Raw genomic sequence first — 24,097 nt, 5'->3', positions numbered from 1 at the left:
CCACCTCCCTCTTGTATACAGTGCCCCCACCTCCCCCTTGTAGACAATGTCATACAGCCCCCACCGCCCCTTTGTAGACAGTGTCATACAGCACCCACCTCCCCCTTGTAGAGAGTTACATACAGCCCCCACATCCCCCTTGTAGGCAGTGCCATACTGCCCCCCACCTCCTTGTAGACAGTGCCATACAGCCCCCCACCTCCCCCTTGTAGACAGTGCTATACAGCCCCACCTCCTTGTAGACGGTGCCATACAGCCCCCACCTCTCCTTTGTAGACAGTGCCCCCCAAACCAAAACATTTTTTACTCATCTAGGTCCCGTTCCCATGACGAATGGAGCTGATCCACAATGCTAAAGAAGAGGCTGGACGCAGCTGCAGGCTTAAGGGAAGCCGACATGACCGTCCTGGTAGGGAAAGGGTTAATGTTATGAGGTGAGGGAAAGTTGAAGGAGCTGAAGGAGGGACGGGGAGGAGTTAAGGGGGACGGGGGGGCCGTTACTGCGCTTCCCGCTGTTTCTCGGCATTGAGCCGGAAGCAGCGGGAGGAGTAACACACACTAAGCAAAGCTCCCCGTTGCCCGGTTTTTTAGTAATGGCAGAGGCCCTGATTTTAGAGCGGCTGCGTGCCGCTGCTGTGCACCACGGTCCCGGATGGCTGGAGGAGACCGTGGCTGCATTAACGCGGATCCCGGACGCCGTTTCGCCACGCCGGGCACGGCGTTCGGGGTCTGTTGTAAGGGACAGGCTCCCCTCCCCCGGCCCCCTTACGAGCATGGCTATGGCGGCGGGGGGGGAGTCGGCAACAACCGCTCCTGCGCTGGGCAGGCAGAGAGCGGTGCCAGGGGTGACGGCGATGCAGGCTGTGTCGACCCGTCCCTCTCGGCGGTCCCGACCTCCAGAGCGCCTTAGTCCGGAGGTAGTCCCGCGGACACGGCGTCGCAGAGGGAGCCCGATCCCGGACGCTGCAGGCCAGGCAGCTGGGAGGACCGCCCCTTCCCAGGCCCTGCGTCCTGGCAGGAATCCCAGGCCGCGACGGGGTCCGGCGGTAAGCAGGGAGTCGCAGGCTGGGCTCCCTGTCACCCCTCCCCCATCAGATGGAAGATGTCGAGAGCAAGGTACGGCCGCCCCGCATGGTGATGTTCCGGCCAGGGGGCAGGCTTCGTCAGGATCGTCTAGACGGGCGACTAGATCTGCAGCGACGTCGAGGCAACAGGTCCGGTCGGAAGTCTGGGTCCCGGCGGTCGGGCGGCAGGTTGCCGGCCCATCGGTCAGCGCGTCCTCATCCCCTTTCCGAAGATGTCGTTGGGAGGGACAGTCGTCGGCGAGAGAAGAATTGGAGGAAGGTGAACTGGACGTGTATCGTCGAGGTCAGGATGGTCCGGCTGACGGGAACACAGCGCCTGTGCAGCCCGGTGAGTGTATAACTCCATTATTGTCTTATCCAGCGATTTTTATGTCGGGTGTCGGCGGGGGGGCTGCTAGCATAGCATCGGGGGCCGGTAGTGGCGCGGGCGGACGCGACGGAGCGGGTTTGGCAGATTTAGTGGGTTGCTTACGGGAGCTGGTGGGGCGCCTGGATAGGGCCGCGGCGCCGGTAGTAACGGAAGTGTCCCCTGCGGTAGTTTGGGAAGGCCCCAGGGACGTGGGATCGTTGCAGGCGCGTCCTGTGGTGGCGGTTAGAGAGGCGGTCGCGGTGTCGGTACAGACTGAGGCACAGAAGGACGGCGATCGAGTGCGCATGGATGATCGTGCTCGGGGGGAGGTGTATGTTTGTTTTGAGTGTCCGTTGGGGGCGCATTTAAAGCAGGAGGTGCGTGATCGGATCTGGAAAGATGAATATGTTGAAATTTTTTCTCTCTTGCCGCTGGCTAAATTTAATTTGGATAAGAGCAAGCGGGATGAGAGTAAAAAGGACGAGGAGGAACGGCGGCGGTATAGGCTTATCCCGCAGACGTTCGTTAATTGGTCGCAGGCGTTCGCCATATTGGCTAGTGTGATAGGGGAAAAGGCGCCGGAAAATTGTTCGGCGTTATTTTGTTATTTTGATGCTATTGGGGAGGCTCATAGGGCGTATGGGGGTCAGGCGTGGCTGCGATATGATGAGCAATTCCGTCAGCGGAAGGCGGTTCGGCCGGCGATTCGGTGGGACCAGAAGGATATTGCTCTCTGGTTACGGGTTACGGCTCCGGTTAGGCAGCCCTTTCCCGGGAGCGGTGGCCAGGGAGGCCAGTCTAGTCAGAGTGGACAAAGCGGCGGGGGAAAGGCGGGGTTTTGCTGGCAATTCAATGAAGGCCAGTGCAAGTTCGGGGCCACGTGCAAGTTCAAGCACGTGTGCTCCGAGTGTAATGGTGCATCACACGGGGCGGCAAAATGTCTGCGAAAAAAGAGGTCAGGGAACCAGCACGGGGCTGGTCAAGGGGGTGTCGCCGGTGAGGGTGGAAAGGATGGCCCCTTATCTAAGTGAGTATCCGGATAGGGCGGCAGCTAAGTTGCTTTATGAAGGGTTTAGTGTTGGTTTTGTTATTCCTCCGCCTCCTTATGAGGTTCCGGTTACGCGGAGAAATTTAAAATCGGCTTACTTGCAGGCGGAAGTCGTGTCGGAAAAGTTGTTAAAAGAAGTTTCGTTGGGGCGCATGTCGGGGCCATTTGGGGAGGCGCCGGTGAAAGATTTAGTTGTGTCCCCTTTGGGTATTGTCCCTAAACGCGAGCCCGGAAAGTTTCGTTTGATTCAACATTTATCGTATCCCAAAGGTTCGTCGGTAAATGACGGGATTGATCACGAGTTGTGTTCCGTAGTTTATACCTCATTCGATAAGGCGGTGGGGTTAGTGCGGGCTGCGGGTCCGGGGGCGCTGCTAGCAAAAACCGACATCGAGGCGGCGTTCAGGTTGTTGCCGGTCCATCCAGAAAGCCAACGGCTGTTGGGTTGTTTTTGGAATGGGGCCTTTTACGTGGATCGGTGCCTTCCGATGGGGTGTTCTCTTTCTTGTGCATACTTCGAGGCGTTTAGTAGCTTCGTGGAGTGGGTTACGAGGGGAGTATCCGGGGTCGATTCGTTGATCCATTACTTAGATGATTTTTTGTGCGTTGGCCCGGGGGGTTCGCCGGTTTGCGGTAACTTGCTTCATGCCCTGCAGAAGGTGGCAAGGGATTTTGGGATCCCTTTGGCGCCGGAAAAAACGGAGGGCCCGGTAGCGACGATTTGTTTCTTGGGAATCGAAATTGACTCGGTGGCAATGGAGTGTCGGCTCCCGGCGGATAAGTTGGGTGCTTTGAGGCTGGAGGTGCGACGGGCTTGTAGAAGGAAGAAAATGTCGCTGCGGGAGCTTCAGTCGCTGCTGGGGAAGTTGAATTTCGCATGCCGGATTATGCCGATGGGGAGGGTGTTTGGTAGAAGGTTGGCGGCGGCAACGGCGGGAGTGCGGGCGCCGCATCATTTTGTGCGGCTCAAGGAGGAGCACCGAGCTGATCTTCAGGTTTGGGATGGCTTCTTGGGCCAGTACAATGGTCGCTCGCTATGGATGGCCCCAGCGCAGGATACGAGTGATCTGAATATTTTCACGGATGCGGCTGGGGCGGGTGGCTTTGGAGCTTACGGGGGAGGTCCGTGGTGCGCAGGTCAATGGCCGGCTAGCTGGGTGTCCAGTGGATTGACGCGGAATCTGGCCCTGCTCGAGCTGTTTCCCATCGTGGTGGCGGCTACCATTTGGGGGGACAGGCTCAGGGATAAGAAGGTCCGTTTTTACTGCGACAACATGGGGGTGGTGCTTGCCATTAATAACATCACGGCGTCCTCTCCTCCGGTAGTTCAATTGTTGCGACATTTAGTGTTGGTGTGTTTGTCGTTGAACGCGTGGGTGGTGGCGGTGCATGTCCCGGGTGTACGGAATTGTGTTGCTGATGCTCTTTCTCGCTCGCAGTGGGACCGGTTTCGGCAATTGGCCCCGGGAGCGGAACGTCTCGGTTTGGCTTGTCCGGATCATCTATGGGATCTGGTATCGGTCCCGTAGAGCAGCTGTTACAAAGGTCTTTGGCGCGCACGACGTGGAGTGCTTATGCTGCTTGTTGGAGGCAGTGGGAGGAGTGGGTAAGAGAGTTGGGTGATGTCAATACGGATAGAGACAGGTTGGTGGCACTTTTGTATTGGTTAGGGGATGCCTGGGAGGTGGGGTTTTCAGTAGCGAAGGTGAACCGGTTCATATCCGCGGTGGCATTTGGGCTTAAGTTGCGGGGCTTGCGGGATGTATCGAAGGAATTTCTGGTATCGCAGGCTTTGAAGGGGTTGCGCAGAGGTAGGTTGGAGGCGGATAGTAGAAGGCCGGTGTCGTTTGCTTTGCTTGGCTTGTTGGGCGGTTCATTAGCATCGGTATGTCGTTCTTCAGATGAAAGGGATTTGTTTCGGTTGGCTTTTTCGTTGGCGTTCTTCGGAGCATTTAGAATAGGTGAGTTGGTGTCGCCAAGTACTAAACAGGCAGGGGGGCTGAGATCTGGGGAGGTGAGCCTTTTTGCAGATCGGCTGGAGGTATGGTTGCGTAGATCAAAAACTGACCAATTAGGGAAGGGAAAACTGATAGTTTTGTTCGCTCTCCCGGGGTCGGTCATGTGCCCAGTAGAGTGCATGCGGGGTTTTACAAAAAACAGGGGGTCTCCAGATTTGCCTTTGTTACGTCATGTGGACGGGTCGTTCTTGTCCAGGTTTCAGTTTGGAGCTGTTTTTAAAAAATGTTTGACGGCGGTGGGGGTTGCGGCAGGCTCATATTCATCTCATTCCTTCCGGATTGGCGCAGCAACGGAAGCAGGGCGCTGGGGGTTGGATGATGAGGGGGTGAGGCGTATTGGTCGTTGGGAGTCTAAAAGGTTTAAGTCCTATGTCCGCCCCCATATGTTGTAATTTTGTTGTTTATGCTTGCGAATGTTATGGTGGTGCCTAACTGTGTTTTCCGTTTCAGATTCGCCTCCTTGTCTGGTGTGGTTGATGGGTCATTCGTACGTGCACTGGGGGGCTTTGAGGGCGGACGTCCGCCCGGATGGTCGCCAGTTGCGCATTCCGCGACAGGATGCGGTTGTGCATTGGCTGGGGTTTAGAGGTATGTCGTGGAACAGGGTGTTGGCGGAATTCCAGACATATGTGCGGCTTGATAGGGTTCCGGAGGTTTTAGTGTTGCACGTGGGTGGGAATGACTTAGGAGTCCGCCCTTTTCGTGAGTTGGTGCGGGATATCAAACATGATTTGTTGTGTTTGTGGGTATCTTATCCCAAGTTGGTGGTAGTGTGGTCGGACATAGTCCCAAGGAAGCATTGGCGGTTAGCTAGATCGGTGGAGAGAGTCAATAAGGCTCGGATAAAAGTTAACCGGGCGGTGTCCCGTTTTGTGGCGAAGAACGGGGGCATTTGCGTGAGGCATAGGGATTTGGAGTCAGGATTGGGGAATTTCTGGAGAAGTGACGGGGTTCATCTGACCGAGGTTGGCATTGATATTTGGAGCTTGGCTATAGCAGAAGGCATAGAAAGGGCGGTGGTGGTGTGGAGGAACTCACAGGCTTAAGGTGGTCAAGGCCTGTTTCGCGGTGGCGGGGGGAGTCCTTGAGGCCAGTCAGTACAAAATGGTGGGGGGGTCGCATCGGGGGTATGCGTCCCCCAAAAAAGGTACATGGTTGAAGACTTCATCGGGTGTTATCCCTTTGAAGTGGTCTTCTGGTAGAAGGTATGTCACTTGAAGGCTTCATCGGGTGTTATCCCTTTGAAGTGGACTTCTAGTGGTCGGTATATCACTTGAGGGCTTCATCGGGTGTTATCCCCTTGAAGTGGACTTCTAGTGGTTGGAGCCATCTGCAGAGGTGAACGGTGCTTCCGAGCTGGTTTACGGCTGGAGGTAATTAGTGGTTTGCAGATGGCTAATTCGGTGTGTTCTTGAAAGGAACATCTGAAGGGGCTTCAAGGACTTCCTCTGCTCGGGTTAATGTTAACGTTTAATTGTTATTTATGATTCTGACCCATGTTGGGTCATGTGAATTATTAGGAGGAATTCTCGGGTGGATTCCTAACTAGTTATCCGAATGTTTCGGATTTAAATTGTTTTTATAAAACTGTGAAATTAATAAACGGCTGCTGTGGCCATTTCACATCCAACCTCGGTGTCATGTGTCGTTACTAAATGGGGGTGGGGGATAGTATGGTCTAAGGTTAACACACGACTCTACCTAGGCAGGTCAAGAAGAGGCTGGACGCAGCTGCAGGCTTAAGGGAAGCCGACATGACCGTCCTGGTAGGGAAAGGGTTAATGTTATGAGGTGAGGGAAAGTTGAAGGAGCTGAAGGAGGGACGGGGAGGAGTTAAGGGGGACGGGGGGGCCGTTACTGCGCTTCCCGCTGTTTCTCGGCATTGAGCCGGAAGCAGCGGGAGGAGTAACACACACTAAGCAAAGCTCCCACCCTCCCACCCTTGTTTTGTTACTCCTTAGGTCTTATGTACGTCCGTCTATGAGCGTTGTGTGTTATTTTGTGTGCTTATTTAACATGTTTTTCTTTTTTCCGGAGTAGGTTCTGTTGTCATGGCAGCTGGCGGGGGGAGTCCTTGAGGCCAGTCAGTACAAAATGGTGGGGGGGTCGCATCGGGGGTATGCGTCCCCCAAAAAAGGTACATGGTTGAAGACTTCATCGGGTGTTATCCCTTTGAAGTGGTCTTCTGGTAGAAGGTATGTCACTTGAAGGCTTCATCGGGTGTTATCCCTTTGAAGTGGACTTCTAGTGGTCGGTATATCACTTGAGGGCTTCATCGGGTGTTATCCCCTTGAAGTGGACTTCTAGTGGTTGGAGCCATCTGCAGAGGTGAACGGTGCTTCCGAGCTGGTTTACGGCTGGAGGTAATTAGTGGTTTGCAGATGGCTAATTCGGTGTGTTCTTGAAAGGAACATCTGAAGGGGCTTCAAGGACTTCCTCTGCTCGGGTTAATGTTAACGTTTAATTGTTATTTATGATTCTGACCCATGTTGGGTCATGTGAATTATTAGGAGGAATTCTCGGGTGGATTCCTAACTAGTTATCCGAATGTTTCGGATTTAAATTGTTTTTATAAAACTGTGAAATTAATAAACGGCTGCTGTGGCCATTTCACATCCAACCTCGGTGTCATGTGTCGTTACTAAATGGGGGTGGGGGATAGTATGGTCTAAGGTTAACACACGACTCTACCTAGGCAGGTCATGACAGGATCCTTGCGTAGGCCGGCTTCATCCAGAGATGTCATCACGCCGTCTGCGCAGGGTTCCTGTCCCTGCGCCTCATAGGCTGCAGGCGCCTCTGTAGCCTGGTACAGAGTTTCCCAACCTTTTCGGACTTGAGGCACCCCTGGAAAAAAAAAAATCCTCAGGGCCCCCTACCAAAAATTGTTTAGAGAAAGACAGAAAATAGCTAAAAATAAGCACTACATTCTTAGGCTGGATTCACACGAGCGTGTGCTTTTTGCGCACGCAAAGAACGCAGCGTTTTGCCTGCGCAAAAGGCACTTAACAGCTCCGTGTGGCATCAGCATATGATGCGCGGCTGCGTGCTTTTCGCGCAGCCGCCATCATTATGACACTCCGTTTGGATGTTTATAAACAGAAAAGCACGTGGGGCTTTTCTGTTTTCATTCATCCTTTTCACAGCTGTTGCGTGAATCACGCTGGTCGCACGGAAGTGATTCCGTGTGGCATGCGTGGTTTTCACACACCCATTGACTTCAATGGGTGCGTGATGCGCAAAAAACGCCCAGAGAACGGACTTGTCATGAGTTTTACGCAGTGGACCAACGCTGCGTAAAAATCACGCACATGTCTGCACGGCCCATAGACTAATATAGGTTTGCACGGACGTATATCCCGTTCGTATGAATAAGCCCTTAGGGTATGTTCACACAGCGTTTTTTGTAAGTCAGAAAAAATCTGCTTTTCAATTGACAGCGTTATTTGATGGGAGTTTTTTTGCGTTTTTTTTTAAGCCGTTGAAGCGAATGCAAAAGACGCAGCAAAAAAATCTCCAAACGAGCACCACAGCTATTTTCTTCCTACTATTAATTTCAATTGGAGGTCAGAGGTGGAAACCACTTGAAGACCATCAGCCCCCCACTCACAGTAAAATGACCATCAGCCCCCCACTCACAGTAAAATGACCATTAGCCCCTCCACTCACAGTAAAATGACCATCAGCCCCTCCACTCACAGTAAAATGACCATTAGCCCCCCACTCACAGTAAAACGACCATCAGCCCCCACTTACAGGAAAATTACCATCAGCCCGCCACTCACAGATGCCCCCTGTAGATAGTGCCACACAGCCCCCTTGAAGGTAGTGCCACTCACAGATGCCCAGTGCAGATAGTACCACACAGCCCCCTGTAGATAGTGTCACACAGCCCCCTTGTAGGTCGTGCCACACAGACCCTGTAGGTAGTACCACAAATCCCCCCTTGCTGCACAGCCCCCTTGTAGGTAGTGCCACACAGCCCCCTGTAGGTAGTGCCACACAGCCCTCTTGTAGGTCGTGCCACAAAGCCCCTGTAGGTCGTGCAACACAGCCCCTTTGTAGGTAGTAGGGATGTCACGATACCTGAATTCGGACTTCGATACCGATACTTCGTGTAGTATTTGCGATTTCGATACCAAAACGATACTTTGCCAACAGTAATAATAAAATAAAAAAAGTTCTTCCATTTTCTGATGTGAGGCGCATGGTGTGATGATGAATTTAACCTCCATTTGCCTCACATTAATAGTAATTAACCCCATCATGTTTCTCAGTTATAATGGGTTAATGTGTAAGGTACATGATGGGGTTAATTACTATTAATGTGAGGCACATGGAGGTTAAATTCATCACACCTCGTGCCTCACATTACTAAGTGAAAGAAGTTTTTATGTTATTTTTTTTACAGCATACACATCATAAATGACGCAAAAAAATTGTTGTGCAGGTTATTACGGCGGCGCCAATACCGAATATGTGTATATTTTATGTATTGAGACTTATTTTAATGTTTATTTAATATTACTTTACTTTATTTTTAAACTTTAATATACTGGCATATATCAGATATATGCCAGTACATTATAATGTGTATGTATAGTACACAGGCAGTTGTTAGGACATACCTAAGAATGCCCTAACAACAGGAAATATGGTAAGACGGCCCTGGGCTGTCTGCCCATATATGGTATGGCCCTTGATCGCGTCACAGGAATTCCCTGTGACGCGATCCAGGGGCATCCCCCCTCCTCACTTTCCGCTGAATGCTGAAGTCAGATGTGATCGCAGCATTCAGGGGAATAGCAGCGGATATGAGAGGTTTCTCTGATCTCCGCCGTTATAGAGCGGGGCTGCGGCTGTGTAATACAGTCATTGCCCCGCTCCTGACATTAAGTGCACGAGCGGTCAGCATGAGGTGATGCGGCCGGCGCTGCACTAATGAGCGGCGGTTCAGCCACTGAGGACAGAACATGCGGGTGATTTGCAGTGCGGCCGCCATGTTCTGTCTTCAGTGCCGCCGCTCATTAGTGCAGCGCTGGCCGCATTGCATCATCCTGGCGGCGCGCACTTGTCAGGACTCAGGAGCGAGGCAATGGCTGTATTACACAGCCGCAGCCCCGCTCTCATTCATCATGTATTACTATACTTAGCTGTGCAGCCGCACAGCTTAGTATCGAAATACATGAAACAACGGTATCGAACCATTTGGGGATGCACAGTATCGAAACCGTATCGAAGTTTCGATGAATTGTGCATCCCTAGTAAGTAGTGCCACAAATCCCCCCTTGCCGCATAGCCCCCGTATTTACAACTCACGCTGCCCTAGGCACTAAGCCTGATTATACCCCCATTAAAGGCCTATTTAGTTTAGCCAATTATCATCATGATTCGCTAGTTTCTGACCAATTATAATGATATTTGGTCAGTGTTAACAAAGGAGAAGATCAATGATAAAAACATTGCTTATCGTTAATCTCAAATGAGAAAAAAAAAAGGTAATACACCCGGCCATAGTCATAGCGATGTGTATTCTGTTCTGAGCGTAGCCCGGCCTCCAGGGATGACGATTCATCCCATGTGACATCTGCAGCCAATCAAAGGCTGCAGTGGTCACATGGACTACAGCGTCATCGCAGGAGGCCGGGCTACACTCAGGGAGAGAGAGGGACTACGGCTGGGAGTATTAGCTTTTTTTAAATTTATTTGTAGGGGTGCACTCGTACTTACCTCTCCCCCTGGTGCAACGCAGGAACACGGGCTCGTCGGGCGGCACAGCAGTCGGCTCCGGACGGAGGAGCGTCTTGGGCGTCATGGCAATGGCCGCGCTGCCGACAGCCATGACGCATGCGCCCAAACAGGGCGAAGTCTCGCGACGCCGGTACTTGAGGAAGAGGGAGAGGACCGGATGCAGAGGGGGGCGGGAGTGTGGTGAAACGGTGCGAAAACAGGAGAGCGGGAGTGAGTAAAGGAGAAGGAGGAACACAGTCAGGTGTCCGGACGGAAGAAAAGCAGTAGAAAGCAACAGGGAGAGAAGCGGAGTGATAGAGAGAGAGGAGAGGCGGTAGAGGCTGCTGGATTCGCAGCTGCAGAAAAGGGGGTTAACAGTGTGGCAGCAGGAGGACATTGAGAAGGAGGAACATGCCTCCCTGCAGTGGAAAGGAGCCACAGGAGTGCACCAACCGGAGGACTGCCTGAGCAAGAGTGGAGTGGAGCATCAGCATCCACTACAGGTACCAGCCACACACACACGTAGCCTAACTAGGACCCTCAGACCTCCCCAGGCGAAGTCCCATTAGCCGCATGTAAGCCTGCATGGAACTGTTATTGCTAGAACACCGCATGTAACCCAGCATGGAACTGTTATTGCTAGAACACCACATGTAAGCCTGCATGGAACTGTTATTGCTAGAACACCGCATGTAACCCAGCATGGAACTGTTATTGCTAGAACACCGCATGTAACCCTGCATGGAAGTGTTATTGCTAGAACACCACATGTAACCCTGCATGGAACTGTTATTGATGAAACATCGCATGTAACCTTGCATAGAACTGTTATTTATGAATCTTGTTGGAGCGGGAGAAGACAGAAGGAACGGTCGGGTTGACGGGACTTTGTTGGACTATTAGCTGGACTTCGTGTAACTCGTAGCGTCAGCCCGCCAGTTCAGTTGCGTCCTAAGGGGTCCACCGTTCGGACCACCGACTGAGGAGAGAGAGGGTTTGTCATGAAAGGTAGCGGATAGCTCCGCAAGGACCCGTGACGGTGCTAGTAGGTACGTTAGTCGCTGATTCCCACGACGCGATCCGTGGGCCGAGAGTGTGACTCTTACCCTAGGGTAGGCTGTCAGTAGCGGGTAGCTCCCGCCGTGACTGACAGCGGCGTTTCCTTAGCCAAGCTGGCAACGTGGGGTCAGGCACAACCTCTCTCCTGGGGACTTCCAGCGGGATCGAAGTCCTCAACCTCAGGCTTCCTGTCTGCTCCATAGAGAAGAAGTTATTGTTATTTGCCCGCGGCAGTAAAGAAGTTGCCAAACAGAAGGTGTGTCTTGTTCATTGCGTACCAACCGCGGTAGTTCCTCCTACATATTTCTGCAGACTTTCCGCCCAAAAAACTGCAACAAAATTTGGTGCCGTTTTTCAGGTGAAATTCCCTGCGGTTCTCAGGACGTATAAACTGTGTCGTTTTACGTATCCACCCTGTGTGTTCCTACACTTATAATCAAGTTGCTCTCCCCCACAAATATCTCTAAGTGTAAGACCACACGGAGCGGCCCTGACACGGTCGCAACGCAGCTAACAACCACGCCGGAACCATGTTCGGTGCGGCTGTCAAACAGCCTGTTAGTGGCTGCATGTATTCCAGTTACATTCGCATGCGCACTGCCGCTCCATTCATTCTCTATGGGAGCGCCGGAGAAAGCTGAGTGCAGTGTTCGGCTTTTTCCGGCGCTCCCATAGAGAATGGATAGGGGGTAAGCTGTTGCAATTTGCAAAATTGTGCGGCCATAAAGGGTGTATTAATTCATGGCCGCACGATTTTGCAGATAAAGGGACGGTTTACCCGAGTTAACGTGCGGCCATGAATTAATACACCCTTTATGGCCGGACGATTTTGCAAATTACAGCAACTTACCCCCTATACATTCTCTATGGGAGCGCCGGAAAAAGCACAACACTGCACTCGGCTATCTCCGGCGCTCCCTTAGAGAATGAATGGAGATAGTGCCAGCGCGGTTGTTGGCCGCGTTGCGACAGTGTGAGGGCCGATCTGTGTGGCCGTACCCTAAAGAATCCTTTCTCCCCATACATAACGCCAAGTTCCCCTCCCCCATGATTCATAATAAGCTCCTACACCACAAAATAAACTATACAGAAGTCCCCCTCCCCACAAAATACATTTAAAAAGAATCCCCCCACACTCCTATAGCATTTAGGGCAATGTCCCCTCACCTTCAAAATCGATCTGTAAAAAATACACACACACAAAGCACCTATAACCTAGTCTCCGCTCCCCCACAAAATCAATCTTTGTAAAAAAAACAAAAAAAACATCCTGTTACACATCACTTAAAGCTCCCTCTTTCCTCCTCCCCCACACTGCACATAAATAAACATGGATTAACCTAAAGCTGCTGCTCTTACCGGACTCCGGAGCTCCGTGGAGGAGTCTTCACTGTGGCAGCAGCACAGCAGGAAGGAGCTGCGGGAGGCTCTGAGTCTGTGTGACTGTGCAGTACAGGCTGTGCTGATTGGTGGAGCAGACAGAGGCCCCTGCTGCTCCACCAATCAGCGCTCACTTCACACAGCAGTGGAGAGGAAGGAACAATTCTCCTCTCTGATGTGCGGCTCGTACCCGCTGTCGCCCTCCTTACAGCATGGCGGCCGGCGCCCTGTGCGACCGCACGTGTCGCACATAGCTAAGGCCGGCCATGGGCGTAGGTATACCAAGAGTATCACAGAAGTGCGGCAAATCCCCCGGATATCGCAAGGTTGCAGAGACGCCATCTCTTCGAGCAGTAAGGGAGAACGGGAAACCCCATCTGTAGATAATATTATGGTCACGCAAGGTAGCGAGTAGAGGACGAAGCAGACGTCTTTTCTGTAATGTAATCCAGGAGAGATACGGAAACAACTGGATCGGAGTGCCGCCATAGGCCAAGTTTTTACGCTGTCTGGCTTTGAGCATAATGTCCTCTTTAGTACGGAAATCTTGAACGCAACAGATAATATCTCTGGGTTGAGATGTGATTGATTTCGGTTTCAGCGCCCGATGTGCTCTGTCAAGCGGTATCTTATGAGAAAGGGGTGAACCCAAAATGTTGTTAAAGATAGTCTCTAACATGAGATGAAGATCTTCTGCACCCGAGGGCTCAGGTATACCCATTATCCTTATATTGTGATGACGTTCCCTGTTATCCAGATCCTCCAAATGTAATTGCATGTTGGACGCAAGCTGGGAGGACATAGTAGATTGTAGAACAGAAACATGGCGTCTAGTAGTATCATGGTCGTCCTCCAGAGACTCCACCCTTGTAGCAATTTGATGCATATGCTGAAAAACCACCGCCAATTCTGAGCGAAAGGTTTCCTTCACCTCCTGTATCATACTCTTGAAGTCCTCTTTAGATCTGAAGGTGGTGAAACAGGGTCATCTTGATCCGAATCTAAGTCCAGACCCTTGGGGTCTCTTTTTCCCCATAGATGGGCACTTGTGTGCGCTGCTATCGGCTGGTGCTGTGTGGCAGGGCACGGAGCTCCAAGCTTATGTGACCGCCGCCATCGACTGCTGGCCACGCCCCCCTGGCTATTTTTTGTGTATCACCCCTAGGGGGGATACCCGGAGGTTAGAGAATGGTAACTCAGAAAAAGGGCTGGCCATCCGGCCAAGCTCTATTTCTTTTCCTACTTTTTCTGCAATAACCGAAGGGAATTCCCTGGTGGACTTCAAATTACCGAAAAATGTTGGTGAGGGATTGTAGATAAATGGGATAAAGAACCCGAACAAAAAAACAGTCCTAATTAGGGCGGCCTCCCCCATCTTGGGGTACCGGTCTAGCAAGGTTAGCATCTCTAGGATGCGTATTGGGGTCCTCGACCCTACCAGTACTGTTGAGACGCGGGACCTGGGCATTCTGCTGGTTACACTGGACTGCTGGGTGGGGGCCCCACAAGTGCTGTGGTCAGATGAGACTAAAATTGAGCTCTTTGGCATTAACTCAACTTGCCGTGTTTGGAGGAAGAGAAATGCTGCCTATGACCCAAAGAACACCGTCCCCACTGTCAAGCATGGAGGTGGAAACATTATGTTTTGGGGGTTTTTCTCTGCTAAGGGCACAGGACTACTTCACCGCATCAATGGGAGAATGGATGGAGCCATGTACCGTCAAATCCTGAGTGACAACCTCCTTCCCTCCACCAGGACATTAAAAATGGCTCGTGGCTGGGTCTTCCAGCACGACAATGATCCGAAACATACAGCCAAGGCAACAAAGGAGTGGCTCAAAAAGAAGCACATTAAGGTCATGGAGTGGCCTAGCCAGTCTCCAGACCTTAATCCCATCGAAAACTTATGGAGGGAGCTGAAGATCCGAGTTGCCAAGCGACAGCATCGAAATCTTAATGATTTACAGATGATCTGCAAAGAGGAGTGGGCCAAAATTCCATCTAACATGTGTGCAAACCTCATCATCAACTACAAAAAACGTCTGACTGCTGTGCTTGCCAACAAGGGTTTTGCCACCAAGTATTAAGTCTTGTTTGCCAAAGGGATCAAATACTTATTTCTCTGTGCACAATGCAAATAAATATATATAATTTTGACAATGTGATTTTCTGTTTTTTTTTAAAATATAATCTATCTCTCACTGGTAAAATTAACCTAGCCTAAAAATTCTAGACTGTTCATGTCTTTGACAGTGGGCAAACTTACAAAATCAGCAAGGGATCAAATACTTATTTCCTTCACTGTATATGCGCTAAAAATAGTATCCAAATAAACGAATAGTTGGAAAGACTTATCGGGGGACCTCTGTGAAACGACACAACCCAGAACCGCGAAAGCTTGTAACCAGTTATTAAACGTTTTTGCTACCTTTGGCTTGGACGGGACACCCCTTTCAAAGCGTCGCTCCCTAATGATTGTAGCCGAATCCACCGACACCAGGGACCAAATATCAATATATTCATTCCTATTGCTATTTTTTCCTTGGCGTTGTCAGAGAAATGCGCCCCTAGGGGAGAAATACCACAAAAATAAGTATCCCTGAAGGCGGGCAGTGACGGGGATGCCATAGACGTGGATGCCTCCAATAGAGTTTTACCTACCTCCACCTGCGAGGCCGGTACGGATGGAGCCGCTGGAGCTCCCGCCAACAGGGATCGCAACACATTAAGAACGTCAATATCAGATTTTCCCCCTGAACCCCAAGCCCGAAGGCAATCATACTCACTGTGTCCTGCTGTAGATACCGGGAGCCAAAGGCGCCGAGGGTGTCAGTGGAGGTACGGGTGCTGCGGGTGCTACTGGTACCTCCGCAACGATTGGTCTTGCTGAGCGACAGCGAGCAGAGGAGCGGTTACTATGGCGATGTCTGTCATGGTTGTCACACGGACTGCCGTGGTGTGACGACCCAGTACGTGAGCTCTCTGTCCTTGAACCAGAACTTGACCGTGGTGACGACCTCCTATGCCGTGTACGACGTCTGCTTGACCGGCGAGATGAGCGGCGCCTGGATGAGCGGTGAGAACGGGAACGGCGGGTCCTAGTGGTATCCCTTGAGCTAACTGAAGAGGCCCTCTCAGTATTCTCTGCCAGGATGTAAGCTGGACCCAAACCTGCGGGTATGACCAGCGCAGGCTGTATGGGGGGCGGTAGTGGCGGTGGTGGTTGCTGCACCCTGGGTAGCTTCTGCTCGCAGGGGATGAAGTCCTCCTCTCTGTCCCCCACGGAGCCAATATCCCCGTCGTTCAACGGGGGGGGGGGGGGTTCATGCCACCCCCCTGCTACAGTATCTGGGAGGGTGTGCTGAGTGGCTGTCCCCCCAGATGTTGTACCTGAGGTAATCCTGCTGGCTGTCGGTATGGGGGCCCCCTTTGAATATCTGCTGATCTCGTTGGTGGGTTGCGGGTGGTCATAGTCCTCGCGGCCCCCGGGTGAGACCTAGCAAGGCCCATGCCGGTGGGAGACGTCAGACCCGGCGAGGGAGGAATAACATCCTCGTCGGGCTCCCAAGTCACTTCTCGTGATATCTGCGGCGAGAGTGCGGTGTGCACATACGCGGCCTGTCTAGCAAACAGCGAGCGAACTCTACGGTCGCCGGAGGGGGATAGACGCGGTGGCGGCCTGGTGCGCCGGGAGGAGCGATGTGCAGGGAGTGTGCCAGGTAGGGAGGACGTCGGTGCTACATTCTCTTGAATAAGAGACTGTAGCCATACTGAACCTTCATCCTGCATCCTGATGCGGATAATTTCTTCAAGCTCTTGCCGATCCATGACAATCAGGTAAGTGTACACACAAGTTTTAGCAATACAAATCCATGAGTGGTAACGCCCAAAAGAGGAAGATGTCTTCCCTCCCTGCCCTTATAAACCCTAGCATGGGGAGGGTGTGTGAGACTGCCCTATATCCCCCCTAAAAACGCCCTGTAGGCGGGTACCCCATCCCTATAGGCCCCATTATTATAAACATTACATGGAACAATCCCCCTAGCGTAACGTGGCTAAGTTAACCCTTTTATTGCCACCCAGTCATGGGCACAACGGCCTATAAGCCTGAGTGCCTTCAAAACACTTAGTGTATGTTCACACACAAACTCAAAAACTTTTTACAATACGGAGCTGTTTTGAAGGGAAAACAGCTCCTGATTTTCAGAAGTTTTTTGAGCAACTCGCATTTTTCGCAGTGTTTTTTACGGCTGTTTCTGGAGCTGATTTTCAATAGAGTCAATGAAAAACTGCTCCAAAAACGTCCCAATAAGTGACATGCACTTATTTTTCGGGGCGTCTTCTTACGTGCCGTTTTCTGAAAACGAGGCGTAAAAGAACGCCCCTTTGGAACAGAACGCCGTATTTCCCATTGAAATCAATGGGCAGATGTTTGTAGGCGTTCTGCCTCCGATTTCTCAACTGTTTTTTTTGGACGTTAACGGCCCGAAAAACGTCTGAAAACACTATGTGTGAGTATACTCTTACAGGTGACAGGACAGATCTATCAGATAACAATAGCACTCGGGTATGTTCACATGCAAACGCAAAATACGTCTGAAATGACGGAGCTGTTTTCAGGCGAAAACAGCTCCTGAATTTCAGACGTTTTTGCATGTACTCACGTTTTTTGCTGCGTCTTTTACGGACGTAATTGAAGCTGTTCTTCATTGGAGTCAATGAAAAACGGCTCCAAAAACGTCTCAAGACGTGTCCTCCACTTCTTTGACGCGGGCGTAATTTTACGCACCATCTTTTGACAGCGACGCGTAAAATTACACCTCGTCTGAACAGAGTATCGAAAGACCCATTGCAAGCAATGGACAGATGTTTGCAGACGTATTGGAGCTGTCTTTTCAGACGTAATTCGAGGCGTAAAATGCCTGAATTACGTCTGAAAATAGGTCGTGTGCACATACCCTTACAGGTGAACGGCGCAAATCTAGCAGACACTTAGAATAATAATAGCACTTACAGGTGACCAGGGCAGATCTATCAGATAACAATAATAGCACTTACAGGTGAACGGCGCAGATCTAGCAGTCACTTAGAATAATAATAGCACTTACAGGTGACCAGGGCAGATCTAGCAGATAATAATAATAATAATACAGGTGACCGGGCAGATCAATCATATAATAATAATAACAACACCACTTATAGGGGACCAGCGCAGATCTAGCAGATAATTATAATAATAATAGCACCTACAGGTGACCGGGGCCGATCTAGCAGATAATATCACTAACAGGTATATGGGAAAGATCTAGCAGATCCGAAATTTCATGAACTGACTTGTGGTAAAGATGGCATCCTACGACAGTGCCACGTGTAACGTCACTGATCTCTTCAGTACGATCCATACTACTAGCAATGTCTGTCAATGGCGATTACATGACTGTGTGCTTGATTTTATGCACCTGTTTGCAATTGGTGTGGCTGAAACACCTGAACTCAATAATTAGGAGGGGTGTCCAAAGTCATACAGCTGCTGCAGAACCTCATTATACACATCTCAGCTGCTGCAGAACCTCATAATACACATCTCAGATGCTACAAAACCTCATAATACACATCTCAGCTGCTGCAGAACCTCATAATACACATCTCAGCTGCTACAGAACATCATAATACACATCTCAGCTGCTGCAGTACCTCATAATACACATATCAGCTGCTGCAGAACCTCATAATACACATCTCAGCTGCTGCAGAACATCATAATACACATCTCAGCTGCTGCAGAACCTTATAATACACATTTCAGCTGCTACAGAACATCATAATACACATCTCAGCTGCTGCAGAACCTTATAATACACATTTCAGCTGCTACAAAACATCATAATACACATCTCAGCTGCTGCAGAACCTCATAATACACATCTCAGCTGCTGCAGAACCTCATAATACACATCTCAGCTGCTGCAGAACCTCATAATACACATCTCAGCTGCTGCAGAACCTCATAAAGGATGAGAGTGTTACATATCAGTCAATGGTGAACAGAAATCTCCCACTTAGGCCGGATTCACACAGGCGTGTGCGTTTTGCGCGCGCAAAAGGTCCGTGTGTCAGCAGCATATGGTGTGTGGCTGCATGATTTTCCCGCAGCCGGCTTCATGATGACACTGTTTTTATGTTTGTAAACATGTTGCAAAATTTAAGGCGGGATCAAAACCGCAGAAAAACGCAGGTAAAAATTGCAACTAATATGGCGGTTTTTTTATGCGTTGTTAGGGGCTTTTTTCACTTTTGATGCAGAAACTTGCGGATTTTATTATTTCAACAACGAAAATGCTAAATAAATGAACATGCTGTTTACACGTCAATTTACATGCATAACGTGTGGATGAGAATAGTGGAAACCTCATTTACATCTCTGGTGCTGTATTACACTGCGGATTTGGCAAAGGAAAATCTGCACGTAATACGCATCATGTGCATGTGGCCAAACTCATCATAAAGAGGTTCTGCAGCATCTGGTGTGTGTATATAAGGAATAATGTTCCCCCTACTATAAATAAATAATAAAGAATATTAGGAGCCACCTGTGGCCTTGTGCTTTTATATGGTCACAGAACTTCTTATAACGTGTAATATTTTATAATTTACAGCATGGGAAACATTATCCCATATAATATATACCAGCAGCTGAATTATCTACTGTCCACAAACTCGGAGCAAACTTACACTACCGTTCAAAAGTTTGGGGTCACCCAGACAATTTTGTGTTTCCATGAAAACTCACACTTATATTTATCAAATGAGTTGCAAAATGACTAGAAAATATAGTCAAGACATTGACAAGGTTAGAAATAGTGATTTTTATTTGAAATAATAATTTTCTCCTTCAAACTTTGCTTTCGTCTTGGAATGCTCCATTTGCAGCAATTACAGCATTGCAGACCTTTGGCATTCTAGCTGTTAATTTGCTGAGGTAATCGGGAGAAATTTCACCCCATGCTTCCAGAAGCCTCTCCCACAAGTTGGATTGGCTTGATGGGCACTTCTTGCGTACCATACGGTCAAGCTGCTCCCACAACAGCTCTATGGGGTTGAGATCTGGTGACTGCGCGGGCCACTCCATTACAGATAGAATACCAGCTGCCTGCTTCTTCCCTAAATAGTTCTTGCATAATTTGGAGGTGTGCTTTGGGTCATTGTCCTGTTGTAGGATGAAATTGGCTCCAATCAAGTGCTGTCCACATTCAAAATCCCTTTTACCTTGTACAAATCTCCCACTTTACAAGCACCAAAGCAACCCCAGACCATCACATTACCTCCACCATGCTTGACAGATGGCGTCAGGCACTCTTCTAGCATCTTTTCAGTTGTTCTGCGTCTCACAAATGTTCTTCTGTGTGATCCAAACACCTCAAACTTTGATTCGTCTGTCCATAACACTTTTTCCAATCTTCCTCTGTCCAATGTCTGTGTGCTTTTGCCCATATTAATCTTTTTCTTTTATTAGCCAGTCTCAGATATGGCTTTTTCTTTGCCACTCTGCCCTCAAGGCCAGCATCCCGGAGTCGCCTCTTCACTGTAGACGTTGACACTGGCATTTTGCGGGTACTATTTAATGAAGCTGCCAGTTGAGGACCTGTGAGGCGTCTATTTCTCAAACTAGAGACTCTAATGTACTTGTCTTGTTGCTCAGTTGTGCAGCGGGGCCTCCCACTTCTCTTTCTACTCTGGTTAGAGCCTGTGTGTGCTGTCCTCTGAAGGGAGTAGTACACACCATTGTAGGAAATCTTCAGTTTCTTGGCAATTTCTCTCATGGAATAGCCTTCATTTCTAAGAACAAGAATAAACTGTCGAGTTTCACATGAAAGCTCTCTTTTTCTAGCCATTTTGAGAGTTTAATCGAACCCACAAATGTAATGCTCCAGATTCTCAACTAGCTCAAAGGAAGGTCAGTTTTATAGCTCCTCTAAACAGCAAAACTGTTTACAGCGGTGCTAACATAATTACACAAGGGTTTTCAATTGTTTTCTAATCATCCATTAGCCTTCTAACACAGGTAGCAAACACAATGTACCATTAGAACACTGGAGTGATGGTTGCTGGAAATGGGCCTCTATACACCTATGTAGATATTGCATTAAAAACCAGACGTTTTCGGCTAGAATAGTCATTTAGCACACTAACAATGTATAGAGTGTGTTATCTTCATTGAAAAAAACTGTGCTTTTCTTTCAAAAATAAGGAAATTTCTAAGTGACCCTAAACTTTTGAACGGTAGTGTATATTAAAATCTTTTTTATGTCCAGTACATATATATATATATGTGTATATATATATTGTATTATAACAGATGGCATCTTTCCATTCCGCCATGTGGAGTTATTATCTGGCAGCAAAAAATAACATGGCCGCCTGACTATAGCGATGTCACAGAGCTAATATCGGGGTTGGGGGCCACTTATTATGAGAGGGTGTGGTCACTGTAGTGATGTCACAGAGCTAATATCAGGGTTGGGGGGTCACTTATTATGAGAGGGTGAGGTCACACTCACATATGATGTCATAATGACACTCACATATGATGTCATAATGAGAAGAAGTTCTGTAAGCCCTGAGCACGGTGACATCAGCGCCATTTCCTGAGTTCATGCTTTTGCTGACACTTCATTTTGGTTCTGGAAGAGTGAACTAGTTTGTATTACACATCTAGTATTTACTTCCCAAGCATCTTATTGATCCTTGATCAAGGCCCAATAACACCGGGGCCACCTGAGAACATAGTTCTCGAATTTGCCATCAACCCAGTCTCAGGTAACTAAGCCATGAGTTCCCGAGAGCTGCGTCAGCTGACTGCTGACAATGATGCATGGTTGAGCCGACCCGAAAATCAAGGTAAGTGACATGTTTGGGGAGGGATAGACAATATTCCCACCCTGTAGAAGCTTTCCTGGGAGGGGTTATCCCTGGGGTCTGTTGGGAATTGTTTTAGTTATGCCTTATTCACACGACAGGGTCCCGCCCGAGCCCGAGTGTCGGCCGGTTTGCATCCGTTCCGGGCCGGGCATATCTGGACAGTGACATCAGGGGCAACTCCTGAAGGGGAATCCCCATGTGTTCGGGGATTCCGATTCAGGAGTTTCAAAAAAAAATAAAATAAAATTTCACTGTCTAGTTTGATAGAAATCTAATTGTGCTCCCACAATATGAGTAAATTATATAGTTCACTGAAGTAACAATAAAGTAAAAAATACCTTTTAATTAGTAACTAGTTAAAAACAGGGGTAACACACCACTGTGACATAAGCCCCACCGTGATTGTTAAAAAACGTATTAAACAAAAAACACTGAGTCATTGTGATACATCTAACTCGGTGTTTATAACAATATTATGTCTGGAAACAGCATATATCCAGGGCACATCAGTAGTACAATCCCAAAATAAAGCACAGGCGTCCGAATAGATCGGGTCTCCTAGTGCTGGGTGTAACACGATATGACTATCCCCAATGCAAACATTCCATAAACAGTACAACGACCCTACGCGTTTCAGGTACTCATCCTCAGGGGTCCGTATAATGGTAACTCTGGCCTTCACACCAGCGATAGAATCCTTTAACAGCAGATATTCTGCTGTGCGTCACGGCAAAGATGCACGTATTGATGTCAACGGCATACTTCATTGCAGGCGCTACGTTACTATAAACGCTAAACTCCACCCCTCGTATTCTAGCGGCAAACATGAACTGACCAATCCCCACACCCTCACGATTAGTGACACCTGCCCATGTGACCCCCCGCCGTCAGCTGACAACCAGGGGTCATCATCGGCCGCATCAAGCCGCACGCGCAGGCGCAGTAGAAGTCAGGGACAATTCGCCCAGACTGCCAAAATAGGAGAAGGTAAGCGCTACACGATAATGGATTGTAAGTAAATCTCGCGGGACAGTTAAACACCGCAAGTAGGCTACCTCACAAAGCAACTAAAAAATGTAATTAATCACATGTGGGGTGGAAGGAAATACGATCCCTCATGACATGGGGGACCGAGAGACGATCGCCGTTAAAAAACGGCAGACCAATAGGGCCATCTCAAACCTACATGTGTTAGGCAAAAATGAACTCACCCACCCCCTGGGCAACCCAAGGGAGATAGGTCGTCCATACGGAGTGTTAAATAAAACATGTATAATTAGTCTGCTCATTTAAACCTGCTGGATGTATGCATTCCAGTCTGTGGATCCATTGTGCTTCTTTGCGTAAAATCAGGTTATCCCAATCACCTCCTCTTTTGGGGGGTCTAACAAGTTCAATAGCTTGAAACCTTAAACATGCTGCCTGGCCTTGGTGTTTGGCATGCACATGCTTAGATATTGGGGTGTCCCTATCATGGACAATATCTCCAACATGCTCCCTAATACGGCGACGAAATTGTCGTGCTGTTTTTCCCACATAGTTAAGGGGGCATGGACATGTGATTAGGTAGACCACTCCCGCAGTCTTGCAATTGACATAATCCCGAATAGTGTATTGTTTCTGTGTGGTGACGCTAGTGAAGCTATTACCTTTAAAAATGAAATCACAGGCTTTACAACTACCACACCTAAAGGTGCCTGGTATTTGTCTGTCCAGCCACGTGCCCCTAGGTGAAATGGGGTCAAAACAGCTGTGCATGACTCTGTCCCTTATATTTTTCCCTCTCCGATAGGTGACAGACGGCCTCTGTGTGATTTGATCTACCAGATCTGTATCAGAACTGAGAATACGCCAATACCTATTCAGTATCTGCATAATATCATTTTGTTTGGAATCATAGGTACCTATGAGTCTTGTGACCTGTTCTTCTTTCCGTTTTTTAGGGACCAGAAGACATTGCCTATCAGCATCCCTTGCTCCCTCATAGGCCTTCCTGATAACCCTCTCGGGGAAACCTCTGTCCTTCAATCTTGTTTTGAGCTCCTTGGCCTGGAACTCAAAATCACCCATAGAACTACAATTCCTACGTACTCTCATAAATTGGCCTTTTGGTATGCCACTTTTGAGGGAATGGGGATGACAGCTATTCCATTGCAGGAAACTATTTGTTGCTGTTTCTTTCCTATGTACCTTAGTGTGGATTGTGCCATCTGATGTTTTTGTGATTTTCAAATCTAAAAAAGACAATTCTTTCTCACTGATCTCACATGTGAATTTAAGTCCTACATCATTCTTGTTGAGGGCTGCTACAAAATTATGGAACTCATCCGCTGTAGAGTTCCAGAGGATCAACACGTCATCAATATATCTAATCCATAATCCAACAGATGAAGTCCAATTGACAAATTTGTCCCCAAAGACAATTGTCTCCTCCCACCAGCCAAGAAATAAATTTGCATAGGTGGGAGCAGCAGGACTCCCCATTGCAGTACCACATTTCTGATGGAAA

The sequence above is a fragment of the Rhinoderma darwinii genome, chromosome 1 (genome assembly GCF_050947455.1).
Source record: "Rhinoderma darwinii isolate aRhiDar2 chromosome 1, aRhiDar2.hap1, whole genome shotgun sequence".
NCBI classification, from domain to species: domain Eukaryota; kingdom Metazoa; phylum Chordata; class Amphibia; order Anura; family Rhinodermatidae; genus Rhinoderma; species Rhinoderma darwinii.
Note: the sequence above shows the minus strand (reverse complement) of the source record.